General features: G+C 39.6%; 1 protein-coding gene across 4 annotated transcripts in view; it reads left to right on the top strand.

Annotated features, from left to right (window-relative positions):
• The window catches only part of GRIA1 (glutamate ionotropic receptor AMPA type subunit 1), a 299,091-nt gene that overhangs the window by 71,008 nt on the left and 201,638 nt on the right, over positions 1-26,445 (top strand). Inside the window, exon 1 of one of the 4 annotated variants that reach the window (XM_072824422.1) lies at positions 11,206-11,340. The exons of the other annotated variants lie outside the window; for them this stretch is intronic. The gene's annotated coding sequence lies outside the window, so the exon portion shown is untranslated. Of the gene's footprint in view, positions 1-11,205; positions 11,341-26,445 lie in introns of those variants that run through there. 4 annotated transcript variants of the gene reach the window in all.

The raw sequence follows: 26,445 nt of genomic DNA, 5'->3' as shown, positions 1-26,445 counted from the left end.
ATGAATGAAAACACAGACAGGAGACACAAGTAATGACTACAAATGGTAAATAGGCCAATTGATACATAAATGCAGATGAGGGCAGACACCTGCCTCAGGGTGGGAGTTTGAGGGCCAAGTTGAGTATAGGCTTGGTTTTATAGGAAGAGAGGAAACATTGAATGCTTATAAGCAGGGGAATGACAGAGAGAACTATGCTCCAAACGATTTGGCAAGCCATTTACACCCACTGTGGCCAGGATACATGCAAGGAAGTTGCAGGACTTGAGACTCAGGAAGGACACTTGAGAAGGACAAGCCTGACCCATTACAATGCTATGTCCAATTAAAAGACCTCTTTTGGCTTTAGATGGGGAAGAAGAATCTGTGACCTCTGTATTAGTCTTGCAAAATGCCTAAGATTAGGTCTTGCAGGTGCATTTTCAAGTATGGTCCTTTTTAATAAGAGTTTTTTACTTTGCTATGTTGATTTGAAATTCATGCATGTCTTCAAAGTCTACTGGATTCTCAGAACAACCCTGTGATGAGATGAGGGAAATATTTTGAATTGTGAGTTTGTTGAAGGCAAAGATTGCATGTGGAGCTTGATTGCTCACTCAACAAATAAGTAAATAAGTGAGTGAGTGTGTGAGTGAAGGCATGAATCTTCACTTGACTCAGGCAACTGAGGTGAGGAAATAGGATGAAAAGATCTTAGGGTCCAATGGTTGGTCACATAGCCTGGGACTCAAACCCAGGACTTCCAATTTCGTCATTTGTACACTTCTCCATTTATACTTCCTTAAAAGAGTGCTTTCCAAACTATATTAAAAAATACAATGAGTTGGAACTTTGCTTGCTTATTTTTTTCTTTTCTCCCTAAAAGCAGAAGTTTGCCTTTTCCCTTTTAAGTCAGTCATGAAGGGAGCATTGGCTTTGTGCCCTCTGAGAGCTGATTTTCTACCCCCATGCTCCAATTCTGATGTGAGATAATGGAGCTTAGCCTTCAGAGATATGAAAGGTACCAATTGTTTTGTTCTCCAAGCATTAAAATGCAGCTGTTTTTGCTCCCTTACAAACCTTTCTTTTCCTTATAGCAAGTAGGATGAAGGATAGAACATAGAATGAGGAAGTCAGGTTAGTCTGCCTCAGAGAGTTTAAATAGTTTGGGGGAAAAAATGAAATAACACAAAACCATAACTTGTCATTGTTCTCTGCTGTTTCCACTGACCACTGCCAGTCTACTGTTTCCATCAAATATGTATAATATTGGTTGTGGAGCAGATCAAAACATTCTCTTCTCAGGGATGTGCAGTTAGTCCATCTTAAAGGAGGAACATGGCATCAAAGAAGTCCATTCTTACTACCCCTCACTCATTTTTCTCCTTTCCCCCCCTTTTTCTCCCCTTCAGGGGGAACAGAAAGCCAGGATTTTAAAAAGACTCTTTCATCTCAAATTGGTCTCTTTCCATTAGTGTCTTGGGTCTCAGAGACAAAAGATTTTAAAAAAGATATAAATAGCACTGTTGAGGACACTAAATGCTAATTAATAAGATTTTATATTTATACAGTGCAATGTACATTGCTTTTACACATAGAAATTTAGGCTGCTGGTTTTTGAACAATTAAACTAAGGAGCTATTTTGTATATAAACGATACCGACTGATTGAGAGTATGCCAAGATCAGCATGTGACCTCTGCACAGATTAGACTCCTCACCTTCACCGAGTCTGGAGTTTCAACCTTGTTAATACTTCAGAGATGACTAGGTTCAAGGTGCCTGCATCAGGGCAACTAAATCCTTGAGAGACTGCCCTATACGCTGTTATTGGAGTGGTATCTGTTTGTCAGGATAAATATGGAGTCATGGGGACTATACCCTGGAGTCTTCAAACAATGCTGCCTTTACCAGTAGGGAAGTCTTCATAGGGACCCCAATTCTGACCAGAAATGTCCTTGTTTTTGTTTTGTTGTTGTTGTTGTTGTTGTTGTTGTTACACAGCAACACAGCATAGTGATTAAACACATGGGTTTGGAATCAGGCAAATTTTGTGTATTAGTTATCAAAGCTACATAACAAATACCCCAAAACTTAGTGGCTTACAACAACAATAATTATTTATTATCTCTTATGGTTCTGTGAGTCAGGGATTCAGACAGCACAGTGTCTAAGATCTCAGCTGGAATACTTAAAAACTGGAGGCTGAAATCTTCCGAAAGCTCACTCACTTTCATAAAGGCTTTGCTGGAGCTGTCAGCTGGAACACTGACACATGGCTCCCCACATGGCCCGTGCTTCTTCACATGGTGACTGCATGCTAAGGCTTAGCATGGCAAAAATACCATTCTGATGCCTCATGGAAAGATATGTCAACAATGGAAAGTAGATTGTCAGGATGGAAAAAAACAAAAGAGAAATGGGAGAAGAGGAGAACACAGTGGCCATGTTTGCCTAGCACCACTTTGAATCAACAGGTAAAATATCTTAGCCTCCCCATATTGCCATGGATGTGTATTGTATAGAAATGAGTACATTAGAAAAATATAGGTTAATAATAAATTATCCAGTGAATAGCTTGTCTCTCATTTCAGGTTTATCACTACCATCAAACTGCCATTACCTGAACACTCCCTTTACCCAAAGATCTTCACAGACATAATCTCATTTAATTCTTATACAACCTGATATACTCAATATTACAATTTCCATTCTCTTTTTTTCTGCATCAGAACTTTGAGGATATGGAAATTCCCCAGTCCCCCATTGATAAACTACTGCTGAGAGGATTTATTTTTAAAGATGTAGAGCCATTATTCATCTACAGACATTCTCCATTTTAGTTTCAGGCAGTACTTCTCTGGCAGCCTAATCTAATACTTGTAGTCATATAAGGAAGTCTTTTGGCTGGCTATTCAGGTATTCTTATCACATGATCTAATTTAACATATTTTTTTCTGCCAGTAGAATTCCCTTTGATCTTTCATGTCATTATTCTTCCAAAGCTACCCCCAAACAAAAATCTACACTAAACAAGGAAAGCTACTTCAATATATCTGGATTTCTAAACAACTATCCCCTCTCCCAAAAGAATAAAACAGCAAAAATATTTCCTTCAAATAGAAATAAAAAGTCTCTCAGTCATTTCAGTTTCTATGGCTGTAGCTTTCTTAAGACATTAGTCACACACCATACAATTCACCCATTTAAGTGTTGAATTTAATGTCCTGTGTTATATTCACAGATTTATGTATCTGTCATCATAATCTAATTTTAGAACATACCACTTTTAACAAAAAAGAAGCCCTGTACCCATTAGCTGTCATTCCCTATTGTCCTTCCATGCTCTCAATCCTAAGCAAATGCTAATCTATATTTTGTCTCTATAGATTTTCCTTTTCTAGACTTTTCATACAAATGATATCATATAATAATGTACTCTTTTGTGACTGACTTTTCTAATTTAGCATAATATTTTCAAGATTTATCCATAATGTAGCATGTATCAGGACTTAGTTTCTTTTTATGACCAGATAATATTCCATTATATGGATATACCACATTTTGTTTATCCATTCCTCAGTTGACAGATGTTTGGGTTGTTTCCACTTTTTTGGCTATTATGACTCATGTTGCTATGAACATTCCTATACAAATTCTCATGTGGGCACATCTTTTCTTTTCTTTTCTTTTCTTTTCTTTTCTTTTCTTTTCTTTTCTTTTCTTTTCTTTTCTTTCTTTTCTTTTCTTCTTTCTTTCTTTTCTTTCTCTTTTTGGCTATGTACCCAGTAGTAGAATTACTGTGTTACACAGTAACTCTGTGTTTAACTTTTTGAGGAACAAATTATTTCCACTGTGGCTGCACTATTTTACATCTCCACCAGGTATATATAGGGCCTCAACTTCTCCACATCCTTACTAACACATGTTAATGTCTTTTTGATGATAGCCATTCTCATGGATGTGAAGTGATGTCTCATCACAAATGTACTCCTTCATCCCCATCATCTATTTCACCCAACCCCCCACCCACCTCCCCTCTGGTAACCATCTGTTTGTTCTCTATAGTCAGTCTACTTTATTTTAAAATTCTAATATAGTTGTTGATATTTGCCATGAAAATAAGAAAGAGAAATTCTAGCCTTTTGCTAATGAAAGTGTGATTCACAGACCAACAGCATTGGTGTCACCTGGGAACTTGTTAGAAATGCAGAGTCTCAGGCTCTACCTCAAACCTACTGAATTAAAAATCTGTTTTAACAAGGTCCCCCGGTAATTTGTACATGTGTTAAAGCATGAGAAACACTGATCTAGTTTATCAAAATATCATCAGAAGCAGTTGACTGATTCAGATGGTTTTTACTGAGTCAGAAGATTAATGATGCTATCATCATTAAGCTCTTATTATAACACTATCTTGATTCCTTTCTCTCCTTGGGTTCCAGTAAGTCTTCACTTACAAAGTCCTATGGAGTTTTCTGTAATTGCAATATACATCCTTTTCTTCACATTTCTATAGCTACCACCTTTGTCTTGGCCCTCACTACCGTGCACTTGGACTATTCAAGATGGGTCCCCCTTCATGCTTCTCCATTTGCCTAAAGCTCTCTACCTTTCACATCTTTTCTGACTTTTTCTTGCCTTCATGGTAAAATTCATATCCCAACTCTGAAGTGAAGAACTTTGCATTCAAGCCCCAAAATGCTTTTCTCAGAGAATCTTTTCCACGTATGTTCTCATGTCTACACTTTTGTTCACACTCTGGAATGCCCTTCCCTGTCAGTTTTTAATGCCTTCAAGGCTTTACTGAAACCCCACATCCATTATGAATGTCACAGCTACCCACATCATTGTTGACTCCCCTGTTATGAGGTTCTGTGCTGCTTGTTGGCTATATTGCTTTTTGTTCAATCACATTATAATTTCAAGTAAAAGACACATGTCTCTCAACTAGACTATAAGCTCATAGAGGACAGGGGCCACATCTTTATCACCTGATAAGGCACTGAGAACATAGTAGGTAGTCAGTAAATATTTTGCTTCTGAATCTGATGAAGTTGTGAAATAATGCCCAGATTTGCAAGCACATCATTCCTACTAATTTATTTCCCCTAAGGGTCTATGTTCCAGTTCAGTAGTTATGTAAACAACATTGTTTATAAAACCAACCATGGGTAGGCAGCCTCAGATCTGCCAGGCAATAGTCATTGGATGCAATCCAGTATCTTAGGACAAATAAGAACTATGAACCTTTATTTCAAGAGCCACTATATTCTGTGGAACCACGCTCTATTCTAGGTGTCAAAACAACAGGTATCCTTTCCACCTACCTGTTGTGGCAGTCAAGGCCAGCTGCTTAAAAGCAGCTGTGTCAGGCAGAGAGAGAGCCAGCTGGCATGCTCCAGCTGAGCCTGGGGCATCCCAGATACAAAATGTTGATAACATTGACCCTCATTCTGTATTTTGTTGCATTTTCATGTTTGCTTGATACTTCCTTATTGAGGCTGTTGGCAACAGTGTGTGCTGCTTGCTTGGCTCAGTATATTATTTGCTTTTTGTATATGGCCTACTTTTCCGACTGCAGGGATTGAATGGTAAAGAATTTTGTGAGTAGCCATTACTACTAACAACCTTTTTTGTGTATATATTAACTTCTTTATACCACATAAACTTAAGGAGATATATAAGGGAGGTGCCATTATTCCCTTTTTACAACTGGGAAAACAGAGACCCAGAAAAGTGATCCAACTTGCCCAAGGTCACAAATGATGGGTTTGTGTCAGACCCAGGACTAGAGTTCAGGTTTTATAAACCTAAGACTAATATTAGGTAATTGGCTCAGGGCAGCCTAACTGGTTATTAAAAGTAGGCAAAGTTGGATTTGAACCCAGATGATCTTTTTCTGGAGTTCACACTCTCACTCAACTATTAACATAACCTATCAGACAAACCACACTGATTCATGTAAAAAATATGTATTTGCCATTTTTCTTCTAAGCAAGGCTTGCCAAAATTGGGAGCAATATCCTGTCTTTGAGATTCATTACTTCAAATAACTATCTACTATCTCTTTTGAAGTTATTTCTTTAATAATAATTATTCAATTCTGATTATATCTAGGAGAGAAATAAGAAACCTATTTAGATGCTAATTGGCTGTAACATCTCAGTAGGTCTTGTATTTCCTATAAGGAGCCTCTAGAACATGGATCATACAGTTATTACAGAGTTTTCTAGACTTACCAGCTTCTATATGGTTCAATGCATTTGAATTTACCAAGCAGTTTTGTAGCAAAACAAATCTCTGCTAAGGACAGAGTCTTGAAACCTAAGCTTTGAGGGTAGCAGTTATTTTCTTGTTCATAATAATGGGGTTGCAGGATGGACAGATTAAGTTCTTTGCCCACATCAAAGCACTGAACTAAAGAGTTAATGAGTATTCTAGAAAGTTCACGGTTTCATGGTAAAAAGCTAAATTTCTGGTGTCAGACTTCTTAGGTACAAATCACTGCCTTATAACTTGGTAGCTTTCTAACCTTTGGCAACTTAACTTCTCTGAATCTTTTCCTCATCCACACCAACAGGGTTAGGGTGAAATGATTACTAAATGAGAGGATAAATGTAAAATACTTAGGCTAATGCCTGGCACATAAATAAGTGCTTAATAAAAACTAATTATTCTTCTTATTATTACCTATGTATTAGTATTCCTATAGTTAAATAAAAAGAGAAGTCACCCTCATCCTTCATATATATTTATGTAGTAACTGTCTCTCAGGCCTGATTGAGTAATTCCTTCTGATTTACTAATATCAGAAGTCCATCTGTGGACTTTAATTGAGATAAGGAAAGAAATGATATATCAGAGTTTCCAACCTCAGGACTATTGACATTTAATTAAATTGGATAAGTCTTTGTTGTGGGGGCTACCCTAACACTGAAGGATTTTCAGTAGCATCCTAGCCTCTACTCATTATAAGATGTGAGCAGCAACATTCTCCTCTCCATTTGTTACAATAAAAAATGTCTCCAGGCATTGCCTAAAGTGTCCTGAAGGGCAAAAAGTCCCCCTACTTGAGATTTACGTAGTGCATCTTCCCATAATGAGAACATGTATGGTCCTGGAGTAGCCTGTAATAGACCAAGACAGAGATGGGAAATTTTTTTTGTAAAGGGCTAGTAAGTATTTTAGTCTTTATTTCTGATGCAACTACTCAGTTCTACCATTGTATCATGGAAACAACGATAGACAGTACATAAATAAGTTTCAATGAAATGTCATTTTTGGAGATTAAAATGTGAATTTCATAATTTTCATGTGTCACTAAATATTCTTTGTATATTTTTTCAGCAATTTAAAATTATTAGAACCATTCTTAGCTCACAGGCCAAAACAGATGCTATGCTAGATTTGTCCCATGATCAATTTTTCCTGACCTCTGGGGGGCTAAGGAGTATATGAAGCCCTGGGGAAAATATGGTACTTCCCCATGGCATCGAATCAACTTAAAAATTTGGGAGAGAGCATTTTTTATTAAAATAAACATTGCTATATTTTGAAGGAGAATCCAAACTCGCATGAGTTTTCAAGATAAAACGTGGTATTTCAAAGTTATGTCTTACTTCCTGTGGTTTGCTTGGAGCTATGCCTCAGATCTCTAGGGGACATCTCTGACATCATTCTTCTCTCCTTTTTGGCTACTTTGGTGAAAAACTTGAGAAATTGCCATTGTAGGTGAGAAACTAGCTCATATAAGAGCATTTTGGACTTATTATAACTGATTACTCTTGCATGGGATCCAGTAGGCACTGAGAAATATTCTGAATGCCTCAGTGGCTCTCTAATGTATTTCATCCAGAGGATGGTTGTATAACACATGATTACTTAATCCAAGATGGTTCCTATAAATCCTTTCTGAGATTTTCAAGTGTCCCCTTTATTATACTTAGGATCTGGAGTCTATTATTCACTTCTCTTGTCTCTAAGCAGCATGCATACTACTCAGCATGATGCATCCCCAGGAGATTAACAAATGACCCAGGCTCCACCCTCAGGAAGCTGAAAATCATCCATTGATGTTAGGTCTTATTCAGATGAGATGACCATAAAAGAGTACACCATCAATAAAGATATAGTGGCGGAAAAAGCATTAGAATGGCAAGCAGGGGGCTTCTTTTCTAGCCCCTCTATGCCTTTTATCCTGAATGGGAGAGTTACTTTTCTCTTCTGCCCAGAGTGTTTTTTTGAAAAGAATTCTCAGGCACCATCCAAGCTGAGCTGGGAAGAGTGCCACGATTGATTAAAGCTATTTGCCATGGATGGGAAATCAGGGAGTGGCTGGTATAAGTGCTGGGGTGTTGCCATGCTTAGGCTCAATCATCTCTATGGTCCCTTTTGACTGGAAATGTCTATGGCTACATTACTCTGATTGCAAGGTTTTGTATTACTCAATGGATCTAAAGAAGAAGGGATCATTGTGGGATGCAAAGGTCAGGGGAAGATTACATGGCAGAGATGAGAGAGTGGTCAGAGCTTTGAAGATGTTTATGCTTTCTCACAGCTGGGCTCCAGCAGAGGACATTTTGTGCTGACTTGGGTTTTGATTGGCTCTCGACTGGGTGCCTTCTATTGTGGTGTTGGCATGGCAAGAGGGGGGCATGTGGGAGATATTGTGTCCCTGCCATTCTCTCAGCCCTTGTGAAAGGAAATGTCTTCCTAATGAGCCCATCCCAAAGAGTCTGGCCTTTCAGATAAACAAATAAGCATCAGCAGGAGAACTCACAAGAGGACTGGAAAAAATAAGGCCACTTTGAGTGACAGCTCAAATAGAAGAAACCTAAGAGGTCTGAAGTTAGCAGTTAATGAGCACATCTCCCCATCCGTGCTTTGTTGGGCAGGGCATCTATTGTTGAGGATACCAGAAATGTGTGTGTCTTATGTATACAGAAGCAGCCCTTCCGCCTCAGTCTCAGTACTGATTTTTATTTTATCTTTCATTTGGCAGAGGTTCGTGGGGGGGTGTTGCCTGGAGGATATTTGCAAGGTGAGAAGAAATCTAAAGCTAATTTCAGCCTAAAACCATTTATTTATCTAATTAATGGGGATAAAAATATAATTCACCTCCTGGAATAGAGGAATCAAATAGGATCATGCTCAGAAAGCATTTAACATAGTACCCCAGCATTTAGCCAACATCTGATGCATGTTGGCTGCACTTATTGTTAGCAGAAATAAATAACATCATCTTACTCATGCATGGAAATACACCAAAAAGAGCTTGAAGATGGGGGCTCTAATTCCAGTTCTGTCATCAGGTCCCTGTGAGATTTGGGGCAAATCATCTCTTATGTCAACTGAGAGTATTAGACTGGAGTCTTCATTTGTTTAGTAAACATAATTCAAAGACCGACTAAGTGCCAGACACATAAAAAGGAATAAGATGCAGTTTGTGCTCTCAAAAGACTCTAGCTGTAATGAAAGAAACAGACAACTAGTGCATGTGACAGTATAATATGAGAATTACTATTACTGTGATGATGTATGCTAGGTGCTCTGGAGCCCTAGGCAAGAAACCTGTAAGACTGAAGCCTGGTCCTCATCCCACCTTCCATGGATCTGTAACACAAGCATCCAAGAAACCAGCTGGGTGACTAGGGGAAGAAGAGGCCACCTACCTGGTGAGGAGCCTAAAACCCACATCCTCTCCTTCCAGGACCAGAAATCTCATCAAATACCAAGCTGCCTTAAAATATAAACATTCAAGGAAAAGTGATGGGGGCAGAGAGGTAACATGGTGACAGTAATGCGGGCTTGGAAACAAGGGAGTTCAATTTGAGTTTCAGAATTGTTATTTTGGTAGCTTGATGACTTGGGGAAAGTTGTTTAATCTCTCTGAGCCTCTGCTATGTCATCTGCAAGAAGGTTGTTCTGTGTCAACATGCTTTCCATGCCCCATGTGGGAAAAGGGAGACTTTATTTTAAAGCCTCGGTAAGCTGTAACTTATATAAACTATGGCTTATGCTTGTTTCTGTTGTTATTCTTAATAATACTAAAAATAATAAATACCCTGCTATGTTATTAAAAAATACATTCAGGGGCCAGTAATTGGATTTAGGTGTTCAAAAAAATAGGTAAGGATTATTTTCTTTCAACAATCAGTGTCTTTTTCTGGGAAAATAGACTAAATTTAGACTCCTTTAATTTTAATACAAAGCAGTCTTAATTTTTATAGCTTAGATGTGTGTGAAACACAGAACAGAGTGAAGGAGGGAGAGAAAGTATCTATTTCTCCTGAAAGCTAATCAGAGAAATAGCTCAAGGTAAGCGTCTTGTGAGCTGATCTCAGATTAATTGAAGTTTCAAGATGCTGTTGTGATAGGAACCCCTGAAGTGGGTGATTGATTATCCAATGATGGAAGGAAAGGGTAAATGATTATAGTAAACAAGAGCCTTTGTTTGAGGAAAAGTAAAGGAGATGCGAGGTAGGAGAAATATAATAAAGACGGAGGGAGAGAAGAAGCTTGTGTTCTAGTCCCCTTAGGTAGATGAACTTGAAGAAGGCTCATCCCTATAGTTGGCCTCACTTTGTTTCCTTCTCGGTGCAACCCAAGGCTTGGTCTAGAAAATCCGTAAGGCCTTTTTCAGACTTGCCAGACTATGAGGTTTCTACCTGTACGACACTGAAACAGTAACAAACAGAAAATGAGTGAGCCTGACTGATAAACTGAAAGAGAAACAGACTCGTAAAACCCACTGATTCAAATTAAATGGAGAATTCATGTTGATTTAGAGCTGGCAATCTCAGGCTTCTAAATCACAAGGAGACTCTATTTAATCCTAGGATGGTCTCTTGGGCCTTATCTTTCTCAGCTCAGCAGTGCTACACAGAGAGCAGCCTTGGAAGTCAAGATGAAAGAGAGAGAAAGGGAGAGAGAGCGAGCATGCAAGAGTCTGAGTGAAAGAAAGAGCCATTTAGAAAATGAAGAACATACCTGAATTTTGGGGGGAGCTCTCCCATACGTCCCCAGCCCAGGTATGGGCAAAAGGACCATGAAAGCCTCAGCCAGGCCTTAAATATTGGTTGTCTGCCTGTTGAACTCTTTTTGGCCTGATTTCCAGTCCTTAACAGAAGTCAAATTCAATGATCTTCTGTAGGGTTAAATAAATTATTTGCACACCATCTGTTTAATAATGCTGTTTACTATTTTAGGACTATGAAGAGTAAAGAATTCAGCAGACCCACAATCCATCACTCCAAACTCTGGAAATTTACCCCTTGGGAATCTAGGAAGTCCTGAAGGCTGGGAAAGGTTATTGAACATCAGCCACAGAAGAGAAGTCAGATAGCTCCCCAAATCTGTGGTAAGGATTTAAGTAAGGAACTCAAGTAAGGAACTGAGGCCTAGGGGAGATCCAGGGCTTTCCCTGAGTCACCCATGAGTCTCAACAGAACTGGAACTGGAACTCAGAACTCAGGGTAGAACAATTTCAATCCAGGGTCATGGAGCTTCTAGTGGCCCTTCTCATGACTAGAGGGGTGTAGGGATGTTCTGTTTCCTGGTTCTTTTCAGTGTAACATCAGAAAGGTATTGAGGATTCTTCTTGGCATGAGGACCATCACCCAACTCAGAGTGACAGACAAAAGAATGTTGGATTTGGGAAGCTCTGTGTGACCTTGTATACAATGGGTCTTTATTCATACCACTAGTATCTGGGAAAGAATTATATTCATCTGGAAATCCAGCTGCTGTGCCCAATTCAAATCAGGTCAACATATTGATTCAGACACAGGTAGTTGTGCTGTGAGAGAACTGGACTAGGAGTCTCAAGGCCTAGTTTCTTTTTCTTTTCCTTTTTTTTTTTTTTTGTTTGTTTTGTTTTGTTTTGTTTTTCCTTTTTTCTGTTCTGTTATTTATTTATTTTAGAGAGAAAGAGAGAGCATTAGTGGGGAGTCGGGCAGAGGGAAAGGGAGAATGCCAAGCCGACTCCATGCTGAGCATAGAGCCAGATGCAGGGCTGAATCTCCAGACCCCGAGATAATGACCTGAGCCGAAACCAAGAGTCAGATGTTCAACTGACTAAGGCACCCAGGTGCCCTAATTCAAAGTCTAGCTCTAATTCTATTTCTACCCCCTGCTGGTCACCTTTCCTGGATACTCCACTTAAATTCTGTGAGCCTCAGTTTTCCCATCTTTAAGACGGGAATAATGATGATAGTATCTGCTGAGCAGCAATAATTTGAACTAAATGAGCCAAAACAAACAGACAGACAAACCCCAAGAGGCATGGAATTAAGTATGAATTTCTAGGCTTTAGTTTATACACATTTTGAGAATTTAAAGGGAAGAAGAAGAAATGCAAATATCCTGAGAAGATTAGGAAGTGCTTCCCTGAGGAGATGGGGAGAAGCTAAGCCCTAAATGGCAGGTTGGATCTGCTCACCAGGAAAGGAAGTGAGGAAGGGGAGGCAGGGAGTGAGAAAGTAGGAACAAGAGCCTGAGCAAATGTCCAGAGTTCTGATTGTTCTAATGCCTTGGGTTTTGTACTTTTGCTTTAAATAATATCCTAATCCTTGACACCTTCATTCAATGGTGTTTTCTGTTCATGAATTGTTCCCCTGGGGAGGAGTAGAAACTAGGTTTTAAAATAAGACACATCACAGAAACTTCTTTTCTTCCTATTCATTGAAATTTAATACCTTTTTTTTTTTTTTTTGAGAGAGAGAGTATGCACACATGAGCAGTTGAGGGGAGGGGCAGAGGGAGAGGGATAATCTCAAGCAAAGTCTGTGTTGAGCACAAAGCCCAACCTGGAGCTCAATCTCAAGATTGTAAGATCATAACCTGAGCCAAAATCAAGAGTCCATCACTCAACTGACTGAACCTCCAAATGAACAGGCTTATTAGCTTTTAATTATATAATGTTCCCTTGTATCACTCTTCACATACTAAATTACACCACTAATAATCATAATCCCTCCTTTGTTTTAGACTTTAGGGTTGTAAAGTTTACATTATGTTGCCACCTTTGGCCCTCATGGCAAATCTGTGCAGTAATTTAGGTTGAGCTATAGAGAGGTCACTAATAGTTGGCCAGGTTGCCTGATACACAGTAAGCTCTCAATAAATGTTAGATGGATGGATGGATGGATGGATGGATGGATGGATGGATGGATGGATGGGAGAGAAGCAGGGATTGAGTTGATAGCTATTCTGAGTATCAGCCATATTTTATCACTTCTCTCAGTAATAATCCTAGCTTCAGGAGAGATCCCAGGGCACAGAAAGCCAGTGTGCCCTGCAGTCATTTACCTCTGGGCTACCTCTTCAAATGGGGATCAGCACTTATCCTCTCTGCTATAATTTTGTGATATAAGAAACCTAATCAATTTCCTATGAAGCATGGTCTGCAACCACCAAGATGTCCCCTTTCATACTCTATGTGATAGAGTATTTGGAGTTTCTCTTTCATTTCAGAAAAATAGATTTCTTGCCCATATCTATCCCAAGGCATAGAGTTGAGAATATCAATGTTTGGGTTGCAGGAATATCATGTAGAAAAGAAGGAAGGACCAGAAAACCAGAAGGCATAAGACCTGAGCTTAAGACCAGGGTCTAAAGTTTATAAACCAGGGGATCCCTGGGTGGCTCAGTTGTTTAGTGCCTGTCTTTGGCCCAGGGCGTGATTCTGGGGTCCCGGGACTGAGTCCCACATTGGGCTCCCTGCATGGAGCCTGCTTCTCCCTCTGCCTGTGTCTCTGCCTTTTTCTGTGTGTCTCTTATGAATAAATAAATAAAATCTTTAAAAAAATTAAGTTTATAAACTTCATTTTATTCCCTCATTCATTCATTATATATTGTTCCTACTTTGTAGCAGGCTCTGCCAGTCTTTGGGATACTGTAATGAATAAGAGGGACAAGACACCTGACTTCATGGCCCTCAGTTCTGATGGAATAAAATGGACAAAAACAAATAAACAAAAATTACTAAATACATGCAATAAGTGTAAGACAAAAACTCCTGTGGTGGTGGGGGGGGAAGCAGCATAAAGCGAGAAGATAATAACATGAGGGTATTGCTTAAATAGCGTTATCAGTCAAGACCCTCTCCAAGATGGCAACATTCAAGCCTGGTCTTAAAAGCTGACAAGGTATTAATTAGCTTCACAAAAACAAAATTGGAGAATAATCTAGTCAGAGACAACAAAATTTTTAATGGTCCTGAAATGGGAAAAAGCTTGGTAGTGGAGTTTGAGGAACTGAGAAGCAACTAGGTAGCTGGAATATTTTTAGCAAGGGAGAGAATAGTAGAAGATAGCTGAGAAGAGAAGGCACCAGAATAGGAAGAGCCAAACGTGCCTTGGAAAGGAGTTCAGATTTTTTTTTTTAAGATTTATTTATTCAGAGAGAGAGAGAGAGACAGAGACAGAGACACAGGCAGAGACACAGGCAGAGACACAGGCAGAGACACAGGCAGAGGGAGAAGCAAGCTCCATGCAGGGAGCCCAACGTGGGACTCGATCCTGAGCCTCCAGGATCACACCCTGGGCTGCAGGTGGTGCTAACCCGCTGTGCCACCGGTGCTGCCCAGATTTTTTTTTTTAAGTGCATGAGAAGCCACTGGAAAGTTGTAAGTAGAAGTGGCATGTGATCTAATTGTTGTTTTAAGAATTTGACTTGGGCTCAGTCACTCAACTATTCTGTCTCCCTTTCCCCTCCTGAAAACTCCTAATTCCTTGTCCTTCCAAGAGTCTAAGTGCCCAATGTTTATAATATGTTGCTCCAAGTAGTGCTTGATAAATATTGAATTGAATGGAACGATAATATGAATATGCTTTGTAAAATATTAAGTGTTATGCGCATGTAAGATGTCATCAATATTCATCATTTCCCCAAGTCCTGCCTCCCTCAAAGGAATAGACAATATAAATGGCCACAAAACATTTTGAAAACCCCATCCCAATAAATGGTACTTTATATTTCTGTTCATTTGTTTATTAGAATCTGGGTTTGGTTTCTTTGTACTATGGCACCAACTTATTCTCTATTTTGGGCCCAGGAACCATCAACCAGACTCCTGTGCTATTTAACCCTAAGAAGTAAAAATATCTGGGGAGAAAATGATGGGCAGTACTGGGAGCCAAGTCAGCCTGCCTTTGCCTAGAACTGTGCCCTTCTCACCCCTCTTCCTGCAGTAGATGGAAGCTTATTCTCATTAGTCATAGATCCTCATTACCTACAAAGGAGTTGTGAAGGATAATACTGACAATGATAATAAGAATAACAAATGATTAGTAATGTGTATATAGATATATATACCCATGTATATATATAGCCCTTTGCTACTTTTCTCAAAGCATTTTTTCCCCATCCATTGTTTTAATTTAGTTCACACTCACGCACAGAGGTAGAGTGGGAGTGTTCTAATTGGGGAAATGGCCACGAAGTGCTTAAGTGGTTTGCCTCAAGGTCAGACTGTAAGTGGTGGAGGAGGTGAAACCAGGTCACAGAGCGCCCAAGTCCTGTGCCAGCATAGTGTGTCAAGACCTCTCAGCTCCTACGGGGGCCTTGGGAAAAAAGACTGGATCTTGAATTTCAGATTAAATAAGTAGGAACTGGAGTATATGGAGACTGTAAAGACCTTTTGATTCATATAGTCTAGTCCCCCTCTTCCATTTTGCACATGGGAAAACAGAGCCACAATGAGGACCCTACACATGTAAGTTCAAGTACCTACTAAAATTCCTGCCATGCTGCCTTTCAATACCATATGTAGCTGGGGGCTACAGTGAATGTAGAAGATAACAAAAGAAATCAAGGCAGTCCTCAACTAGATACATTGCCAGAGATGAGATAATACTAGGTTCAGAGTTCTTTAATTAATTGAGTTTTCTTTATTGGATGTAAAGGTTTCTGTGACTTTGTGGTGGACCTTGGACTTGGCATGCATTTGCCCTAGGCTTCTCTTGTCCTCCTCCCAGGGGTTAGGACAGGGTGAATCTGTGAATTCCTTCCAACTTTAGCATCCTTTAATTCTACCAAGTGTGGGTTAGATGGGATATATTTGGCTGTTTTGATTATACCATTGAATTATTGGTAATATAAAAGGCTTTTATATTTTAACCTATAGAATAAATTATGTTTTCTTAGTGCCAGATATGAGCATCCTATGTGGGAAAAAAAAGGACAAATCCTCTATGATTTTCCTCCTTCCCCCCATATGCTTTATTTACCTCTTATAACTAAAAAAAGTCAAATAACTTTCTTTTATCTGCCCTGGAATGTTATCTCCAATGTTAAAAAGTTTAATAATCAACACAGCAGATGTATAGTGAGGGCACATCATGCAACACACATGATGAACTGACACATAAACAGTAAGCACAGCACCCAGCACAAGGTTAGTACACATTAAAATGCTAGTTCTTGCTGTTGTTATGGCTGCCATCATCGTCATCATCATCATCATCATCTCATCAGAAATGGTTGTTTTGTCTCACCTACCCCTAGAAACAACTGAAGAAAATTGAAACTATCATTTCCACATTTTGCAGAAGAGGTAACTGGAACAGAGGGAAGTTACATAACTAAGCTGGTCACACAACTAATCCTCAAACACAGATATGTTTGTCCATAGAGCAATCTCTAGATTGCTAGTTTCATTGACCTTCTGTACACCTTGACAGCTACATACATTAACTTGTCCAACTGGAGCCTAAAAAGTGACATAGCTCAGAGGCACCCCACGTTTAGTGGAATGTGGGTGAATGAGAATCCAATGCCCATGTGTGAGCCTTTTTACCCTGATCAAGTGCCTGCCTTGGGGCCAAACCTCTCTGTTGGTAAAATGGCTAAAAATACCCCCCTAGTCCAGCTCCTAGAATGGACATGAGGTTCCAATGGGATAATGGATGAGAATACATTTTTATTTTGTAATCTACTCAGATGCATGATGCTCATCTCATTAATATTATACTCTGGTGCCAATTTCTGTGGGGTCAGCCACAGAGAAGCTAGTTCAGGCTGCAACATCTCATTAGAAGCTAAAATTTGGATTCAGAGAGAGGAGAATGCAGGGGGCGAGAGCCACCCTCTTGCTGTATCTGTATTCGGAGCAGCTTGCTGGTACCTTGGCAGTGCTGCTGCTCAGTAGGACGTCTCTGACTTTGATGTTGCACGTGTCAACATTCTAATAGGGTGGCAGCCGAGATTGAATGTGAATTTGGAGAGACATCTTATGACAGGTTTTGCCTAAAGATGTTTCAACAGATAACCCTTTAGAAATAACAAAGGTAGTTTATGCATTTCACAGGGAACCCGGGGGCTTAGGTAGCAGCTCAGTTCCAAGCTTGGCACAGACAACTTCCTACTCTCCCTTTTTTTCCCCACTTCACATCTGTGAGATATCATCCCGTGTCACAGTAGTATAGTAGTGTGTTTAGTTGTACTGACATTCTGTCTACATTGATAGCAACAGTAGAAGGACATGAGGCTATTTCCTTCTAGAAAGTCCACATTGGAAAACCTTAGAAAGTCAGTGCTCCCTCTTAAAATGTAAATCAGATCATCTTATTCTACTGTTTAAAAATTATCTCATAACTTCTCATATCATGCCTAGAATAAAATCTGGATGTAAGAACAAAGGTGTTGTAGCACAGAGTAGATGCCCAATGAATATTTCTTGGATGAAAAAATGATGGCCCTCCTTTTATAGATGGAGAAAGTAGGACCATAGAAGAGTACCCATAGTTGCTCTCCTGTTTTCTCTATGAAGGATTTAGGTTAGCACCTTTGTGCCCACCTGGGGCTTTGTCAAGTTATAGCATCCAGGGATTCTTGGTGTGTTGTTTGTGGATCCCTGGGAAGTCAGTAAATGGGGATCAGGGTGTCTGATGTTCTGTGGAAGTATAGGCATATTTCTGGTGAGAAGGTTTATTTTTACCTTTTATTAATACCTCAAGGGGGTCTTTGACTCATTAGTGGCTCCTGTTAACTTTTTCCTTTAAGAAATTTATGTTTGGCGCTGACACGTTGTGTTTCGGCGACAGGCAGACAGACGACAGGCAGACGTAAAAGAAATTTATGTTTGGGGCAGCCAGGGTGGCTCAGCGGTTTGGTGCTGCCTTCGGCCCAGGGCATGATCCTGGAAACCCGGGATCAAGTCCCATGTTGGGCTCCCTGCATGGAGCCTGCTTCTCCCTCTCTCTCTGTTTCTGTCATGAATAAATAAATAAAATCTTTAAAAAAAAAAAAGAAATTTATGTTTTGGGGGTATAAAGTAAGCCTAGAGAGGATGGGCCATCTTGGGGACCTTCCTGTTTCTCCACTGTCAGCATGACTCCATTTCTCTGCCACAGAATATAGGGAAGGCTCTACTTCTTCTCACCAAAGCATCTCTTTCCCAAGCTACATGATGTATTTCTGGTGCCATAAGCTGAAGTCAGATTTCCACATGTGTCAGAGAATTCCAGAGTCGGGAAGGATTTATTTAATTCATTGTTTATGAGCCACAACATGCACCAGATTTTTCTAGGGAGCTTTTTCTAACTTTGCATTTCCAGGCCCCAACCCTGACTTTCTTATTTGGTAAGGTTTAGAAGCAAGGCATATGAGTTTCCTAGGGCTGCTGTAACTAAGTACCACAAACAGGGTGGCTTAAAACAACAAAAAAATTACTATCCTAGGCGAGAAGTCTGAAATCAAAGTGTCAGTAGAGCCATGCTTCCTTTAAACACTACAGGTAAGAATCCTTTCTTGCCTCTTCCTACCTTCTGGAAGTTGCCATTCATCCTCACCATAGATTTGCTTGCAGCTCCTGCACTTCAGTCTCTGTCCCTGTAATCCCATGCTGTTTTCCCTTGTGTGTCTTCTGTGTGTCTTCTCTTCTATTTTAATAAGGACACCAGTCCTGTTGGATGAAGGGTCCACCCTATTCCAGTGTAACCTCATTGTAGTTACATCTGCAATGACCCTGTTTCCACATGAGTTCACATTCTGGGGGTTGAGTCATGAATATATGTTTTAAGGGAACAAAAGCCAACTCATGACAAAGAGTACAAGAACATGTAGCTTTTAAAAGTTCCACCAGTGACTCTCAATGAGAAGCACTGCTCTTACCTATCCCCTCACTGAACAGATGGGAAACTGAGGCGCCAGAAAGAGATGAGTCCAGGGTTACGCAGAGACTCAGTAATAGAGTCAGACTAAGAAGCCAGATATCATGATTCCCCCAGCATTTTTCCCAGTATGCCAAAATGCCTGGACTTGCTGACCCTCCCATGGATCTACCAAGACAAGCCTTTAAGTGGGCATCTCCAGTTGCTCATGTGTGCCCAGGGCCACTTACTTCCCCACTGGCATCTAGAGGAGCAGCAAAGGGTCTTTTGGTCTCATAACTTGTTTCTGTTCCAGAGGATAAAGTTTTAAGGCAAGTTGGTCTACCTCAGCAGTCATGGGCATGCATCCCAGTTTCCTCCCAGTTGTGCTATGTGCCATGACCATTTCTTATGGTTAACGACTGGTATTTGGATGAGATGTGGGAAGACTTCCTTCCTCATCTATCACGTACTCAGAACACTACCATATGGTGTGTTTTAACACAGTCCTCTCACTTGGGTTATCGTGGGGGTGGGTTCTTGGGAAAAGAAGTTAACATCTGGAGAGACATCCCAAGCCTTGTGCACCACATTTGAGATATTTCTCAGTGGAAATATTGGTTGTCATGCCCAATTTGTGTCCCCTCCCACTGTATTTTTTTGCTGGAAGTCTCCATGATCTGTGGATCCCCGTCTCAACAAGTTCCCTCACAGCAGATGCATTTAAAGTCACGGATCCCAGAGTAAGCAAATCTAAAGTATTTAATCTATTATTAATCAGCCAGTTGCCAAAATGATAGAGCTCTAGGGGGGCCTGAGGAAGACATCAATATTTATGGCCTCGTTAGAGAGTGCATATTTTTTCACTTTCCTTCCCCCTTCCCTTAATATCAGAACAGAAATATGAAGCATAAAATATGTTTTATGCTATTGTTCAGGGCAAGAATGTCCTGTCTTGGAATGAGATGACTCTGGGTCCTTTGCATATTTGTTTGGGAATAATGGCTATTAGGGCTATGGTCACTTCTACCAGATTGGGTTAACAAAACTAGTCTATAGCCCATGGTAATACAGTGGGAGGCATAGGGAACAGAAGGGACCTGGGAACCATCTTTCACAAATAATTCATTTATTTGTAATAAATGGTGCTCGAGAAGGAAAGGAAAGAGGCTTGTGACCATACATTTACGTATCACTCAACAACCCTGACCTGGATACTTCCCATGTGTCAGGCAATGTGTGAGCTGTTAGGGACACTAAGATAAGTATCAACAGGAATAGGTACCATTTATTGAGCCTACCTAGGTGTTAGGTACCTGAAAAGTCCTTTAAATAGTCCCTCCTGCTGAAAACTTGCCAAAAGCTTCCCACTTAGAATAAATTCAAGTGCTTTGCCTGTTAGGCTCTGTGTGGCCTGGCTCTGACTTACCTTTCTGATCTCCTCTCTTTCATTCTCCCCAACATTCCTTATGCTTCAGCCTCAGTGGCTTTCACTATTGTTGTTCCTAGAATATAACCATGCTCATTGTCCCTGTAGGCCTTTGAACCAGCTGTCCACTTTGTCTAAATTAACTCTTTCCTATATCACCTCTGGATACTCATATTTCCAGCCTCAGCACAAACCACTTTTTCAGAGATTCCTTGACAAGTTACCCCAGACTTTTTACTCAACTTGTTTTAGTATCTTCCTACCCAGGTGTGTTCAGTTGAATGTTTAATACCTAGATATAGGGCAGAGGTACAGGGGGAGTAGGCTCTGATTGATAGTTTATGCCAGTTTCCATAGTGTAAATACCTCCAACTGTAGCTAATTCAGTGATTCAAGCTATCAACATGATGTTGCTGAATACAAAGATGAGAAGAGAGACACACAGCCTGCTCTTGTGAGCCAGTATAAGTCAGTTCTGGCACACTGCTTACTGTCTCAAATTGTAGTGTTTGTTTACTTGTAATTCTTTCCTCCTCCCATGTCATGTAAGCTCCAATAGAGGAAGAACCTTTTTTTTGTTTTGTTTCTGAGTATATTCCTAGTGCCCAGAAAATGGCCAGGAATATGGTACCCATTTAATAAATTGCTGCTGAATGGACTATTAATGCATGACAACCTCACAATAAATCTGCTAAGTAGGTACTACTATTATCCTCATGTGCCAACTAAAATGCAGAGATCCCAAGCTTGTATAGTCAATACATGGGAGAACCAGGATTTGAACCCAGGCAGTTTGTCTCCAGAACATCTACTCTACATCTCAAACTATATAAATTTGATGAAGCCTTTACTTTCAAAGAGCTCACAGTGTAGAGAAGAAAAAACATTTGAACATGAAGAAATAATGTGACCATTACAGCGGTGTGCATAATATCCACTAAAGGACCTGGGTCAGTAAGGGAGAGCTAATGCTTTTTGGGAGTAGGAATGTCATGGTGTCAGGCAAGTAATATTTGATCAAGGCCTTGGAGGATATCACCAGTGAGCTTTTTCCACCATGCTGAGTTGCTTCCTACCTGAAGCAATAGAAGCTATGAAATCTCCCTAGGTGTTATACTACATGTGGGCAAATTGAACTTCAATTAAAAAAATAAAATTAAATTAAATTAAATTAAATTAAATTTAAATTAAATAAAATTAAATAAGAAAATAAAGAACTTCCAAAATAAAAAAAAAAAAGAGGAATCAGGCTTCGCTCGAATCTATAGAAAAGCACAGAAGCATTACTAAGATATGTTGAGGGTCTACTGGATATTTCAGCACACAGGAAATCAGATGATCCACTTGAGACACACTGCCACACTAGAGACTTCTCACTGATGCTCTTGTAACATATTCTGATTAAGGGCTTATTTTGTTTGGATTTTTGTTGTTGTTTTAATTAAAATTTAATTAGCCAACTTATTAGTTTTATGATGTAATTAGTTTATGATGTAATGTTCAATAATTTATCAGTTGTGTATAAGACTCAGTGCTCATCACATCACATGCCCTTATTACCTATCACCCAATTACCCCATCCCTCCACCAACCTCCCCTCTAGCAACCCTCAGTTTGTTTCCTATAGTTAAGTCTTTCATGGTTTTTCTCCCTTTCTGATAACTGCCCATTTAGTTTTTCCTCCCCTCCCCTATGGTCCACATATAAGTGAAACCATATGATAATTGTCTTTCTCTGATTGACTTATTTTGTTCAGCATAATACCCTCCAGTTCCATCTACATCAGTGTAAATGGTAAGTATTCATCCTTTCTGATGGCTGAGTAATATTCCAGTATGTGTGTGTGTGCACACATATATATGTATACACACACACACATACTGGAATATATATATATATATATGTCTTCACACACATACTTCCTTATCCTTTCATCTGTCTATGGACATCTTGGCTCTTTCCACAGTTTGGCTATTGTGGACATTTCTGCATTAAAAATTGGGGTGCAGGGGGATCCCTGGGTGTCTCAGCGTTTAGCGCCTGCCTTCAGCCCAGGGCATGATCCTGGAGTCCCGGGATCAAGTCCCGCATCGGGCTCCCTGCATGGAGCCTGCTTCTCCATCTGCCTCTCTCTCTCTCTCTGTGTGTGTCTTATGAATAAATAAAATATTTTTAAAAAATTGGGGTGCAGATGCCACTTCAAATCACTACATTCGTATCTTTTGAGTAGATAACTAGTAGTGCAATTGCTTGGTTGTAGGGTATCTCTATATGTAACTTCTTGCAGAACCTCCATATCATTTTCCAGAGTGGCAATACCAGCTTGCATTCCCACCAACAGTGTAAAAGGGTTCCTCTTTCTACACATTCTTACCAACATTGTTTCCGGTATTATTAATTTTAGCCATTCTGACTGGTTACAGAATTACAGACAGATTACATCTGTCTCCTGAAATGGTTCGTTATGGTTTTGATTTGTATTTTCTCCAATGCAAAGTGATGTGTAGCATTTTTTCATGTGTCTCTTGGCCATTTGTAGGTCTTGTTTGGAGAAATGTCTGTTCTTGTCTTCTGCCCATTTCTTGACTGGATTATTTGTTTTGGGATATTGAGTTTGATTAGTTCTTTACAGATCTTAAATACTAGCCCTTTATCTGATATGTCATTTGCAAATATTTTTTCCCATTCTATAAGTTGCCTTTTAGTTTAGTTGACTATTTCCTTTGCTGTGCAGAAGCTTTTTATCTTGATGAAGTCCCAATAGTTCATTTTTGCTTTTGTTTCTCTTGCCTTTGGAGGTGTATCTAGCAAGAAGTTGCTGTGGCTGAGGTCAAAGAGGTTGCTGCCTGTGCTCTCCTCTAGGATTTGGATGGATTCCTGTCTCACATTTAGGTCTTTCATCCATTTTGAGTTCATCTTTGTATATGGGGTAAGAAAATGGTCCAGTTTCATTCTTCTACATGTGGCTGTCCAATTTTCCCATCACCATTTATTGAAGAGACTATATTTTTTCTACTGGATATTCATTCCAGGTTTGTCAAAGATTAGTTGACCATAGAGTTGAAGGTCCATTTCTGGATTCTGGATTCTGTTCCATTGATCTATGTGTCTGTTTTTGTGCCAGTACCATACTGTCTTGATGATTACAACTTTTTTGCTGTAGGCTAAATGACTCACCCATTTCTGTTTCTGATTCTTTGTCTCTTACATTAAGTTTTCAAGTAGGCTACTGATGCAAGGTGGCAGTGAGTGCAAAGGATACTACTGTCTATTTTTTCTGGTACCCAGCTTGAGAAACCACAGTACCATCACTGGCAACTGCCAAACCCTAGCCTTCCTTGCCTATTTCTCCCTTCCGTACCCCAAGTCAGTGATGGGATTCTTCTGTCAACTCTTAAGATGTCGAGGAATGTTCCCTCTATCCCTACACTCTGAAGAGTTTTGATCAGGAAAGGATGCTGTATTTTGTCAAATGCTTTCTCTGCATCCAATGAGAGGATCATATGGTTCTTGGTTTTTCTCTTGCTGATATGATGAATCACATTGATTGTTTTACGGGTGTTGAACCAGCCTTGTGTCCCAGGGATAAATCCTACTTGGTCATGGTGAATAATTTTCTTAATGTACTGTTGGATCCTATTGGCCAGTATCTTATTGAGAATTTTTGCATCCATGTTCATCAGGGATATTGGTCTGTAATTCTCCTTTTTGGTGGGGTCTTTGTCTGGCTTTGGAATTAAGGTGATGCTGGCTTCATAGAACGAATTTGGAAGTACTCCATCTCTTTCTATCTTTCCAAACAGCTTTAGGAGAATAGGTATGGTTTCTTCTTTAAACGTTTGATAAAATTCCCCTGAGAAGCCATCTGGCCCTGGACTCTTGTGTCTTGGGAGGTTTTTGATGACTGCTTCAATTTCCTCCCCTTCCTTTTCATTCCCACTGCTTCATTCAGTGAATGAATGAATGGATGCTTCATTCATCTATTTATTCATTCACTCTTCAACAAAGTCAAGTGTCTGTTGTGTGATAGACAATGAAGTAGACTCTGAGAATACAGTGATTAGCAAAAGCAGACTTGGTTCCTGCCTTCAAGAAGCATATACTCTAGTGGAGGCAAATAGCTGTTAATTAAATAATCACATGAATAATGGATAATTCTAACTGTGACAGATGTCACAAAGGAGAGTTGACATAAGCAGGAACACCAGGAAAGAATTCTCAAGTGAAGTACACTTAAATAAAAATCTGAAGGATGAGTAGAAGGGAAAATTCATTTCTGCCAGTAAGAATTTTGGTGGAAGGGAGCATATTCCAGCACAGGGAAAGTAGACTGATTTGGATGGGGTCAGAGAACAAAGGTGCAGGGTGGGATGAGATAAAGCTAGAGAAATAAGGAAAAGTTGTGTTGGAGCACTTGGAAGTAGTATTAACCTCTCTGTCTAGATACCTGAAGAAGTTGGGATTTTGGGGGAGGTTTTTTTGTTTGTTTGTTTTGTTTGTTTGTTTGTTTTGTTTTTACTTTTGCTGTCTCTTCCTCTGACTCATCCTGTGCATTCATTGCCAAGTGTCTCTTTCCAAAGTCCTGTTTTTGTGTCGTTTTTCCTCTTACTCCCCTACTGTAAAAATCATCAATTGTTTCCATTCCTACTGTATTAAGCCTGAACCCATTGTCATCAAGGACTTCTGTTATCCAGCACCAGTGAACTTGGTAGCTGTCACCTCCCATTGCTGGGGAATCATCTAACATAATGTATGAGAGCAAGGGCCTCTGGAGTCAAATAGCTAATGTGACTCTTATTTCTTCCACTTTCTGCCTCTATGACCCAAGACAGATTACTTCATCCTGATGAGCCTGCATTTTTGTACCTTTAAAATTGGAGCAAAGTATAATGGTTATGTCAGTATATAGAGCCTTGAGCATACTCTGTGGCATATAGAAAGTACTGATTTACTAATAATCTATTAGACTGTATGGTCTAGTCACTGTCTCCCATGCTCACCTCATGTCTCCCACCCTGGTTGTGTGCTGTTTCTCTTGCTTAAAACAGCTTTTTACATTTCTCTCCAAAATGTTTAGCCCCTCTGACCACCAGATTACATCTGTCTCCTGAATCTTTACCACCTCTGTCCCAAAATTTGATTCCCTCTATTACCACCAGCCTTCTAGGGTGGGCCCTTGATCTAAATTCCTAGAACAGATTTTCAGAGATTTTTATTTGCACTGAATTATTTTCTTAAAAAATCATCTTTCAGCTTTTGTGTACTTGTTTTCCTTTTCATCCTATCTATTACCTTTTCTTTTTTTATTGAAGTATAATTAACAGTGTTACATTAGTTTCCAGTGTACCATATAATGATTCAACAATTATATACATGACTCAGTTCTCATCATGATAAGTATACTCTTTATCTATTTCACTTATCTCTTCACCCACCTTCCCTCTGGTAATCATCAGTTTGTTCTCTTTATCTAAGAGTCTGCCTGGGGGTTTTTTTGGTCTCTTTTTTTCTTTGTTCATTTGTTTGTTTCTTAAATTCCATATATGAGTGAAATCAGATGCTATTTGTTTTTCTCTATCTGACTTATTTCACTTACTATACCCTCTAGGTCCATACATGCTGTTGTAATTGGCAAGATCTCATTCCTTTTTATGGCTGAGTAATGTTCTAGGGGTGTGTGTGTGTGTGTGTGTGTGTGTGCGCGTGCGTGTGCACGCACATGTATATACCACATCTTTACCCTTCCGTGTATGGATGGATACTTGGGTTGCTTCCATATCTTGGCTATTGTAAATAATGTTGCAGTAAATAAATATAGGGACACATGTATCTTTTCTTCAAATTAGTGTTTTTGTTTTCTTTGGGTAAATATCTCAGTAGTGATATTACTGGATCATATGGTGATTATTAGCTTTTCAAGATCAGGAAATTGGTAGGAAATATC

The sequence above is a fragment of the Canis lupus genome, chromosome 4 (genome assembly GCF_048164855.1).
Source record: "Canis lupus baileyi chromosome 4, mCanLup2.hap1, whole genome shotgun sequence".
NCBI lineage: Eukaryota > Metazoa > Chordata > Mammalia > Carnivora > Canidae > Canis > Canis lupus.
The sequence above is the reverse complement of the archived record's forward strand: the minus strand, read 5'-3'. Positions and strand labels throughout refer to the sequence as shown.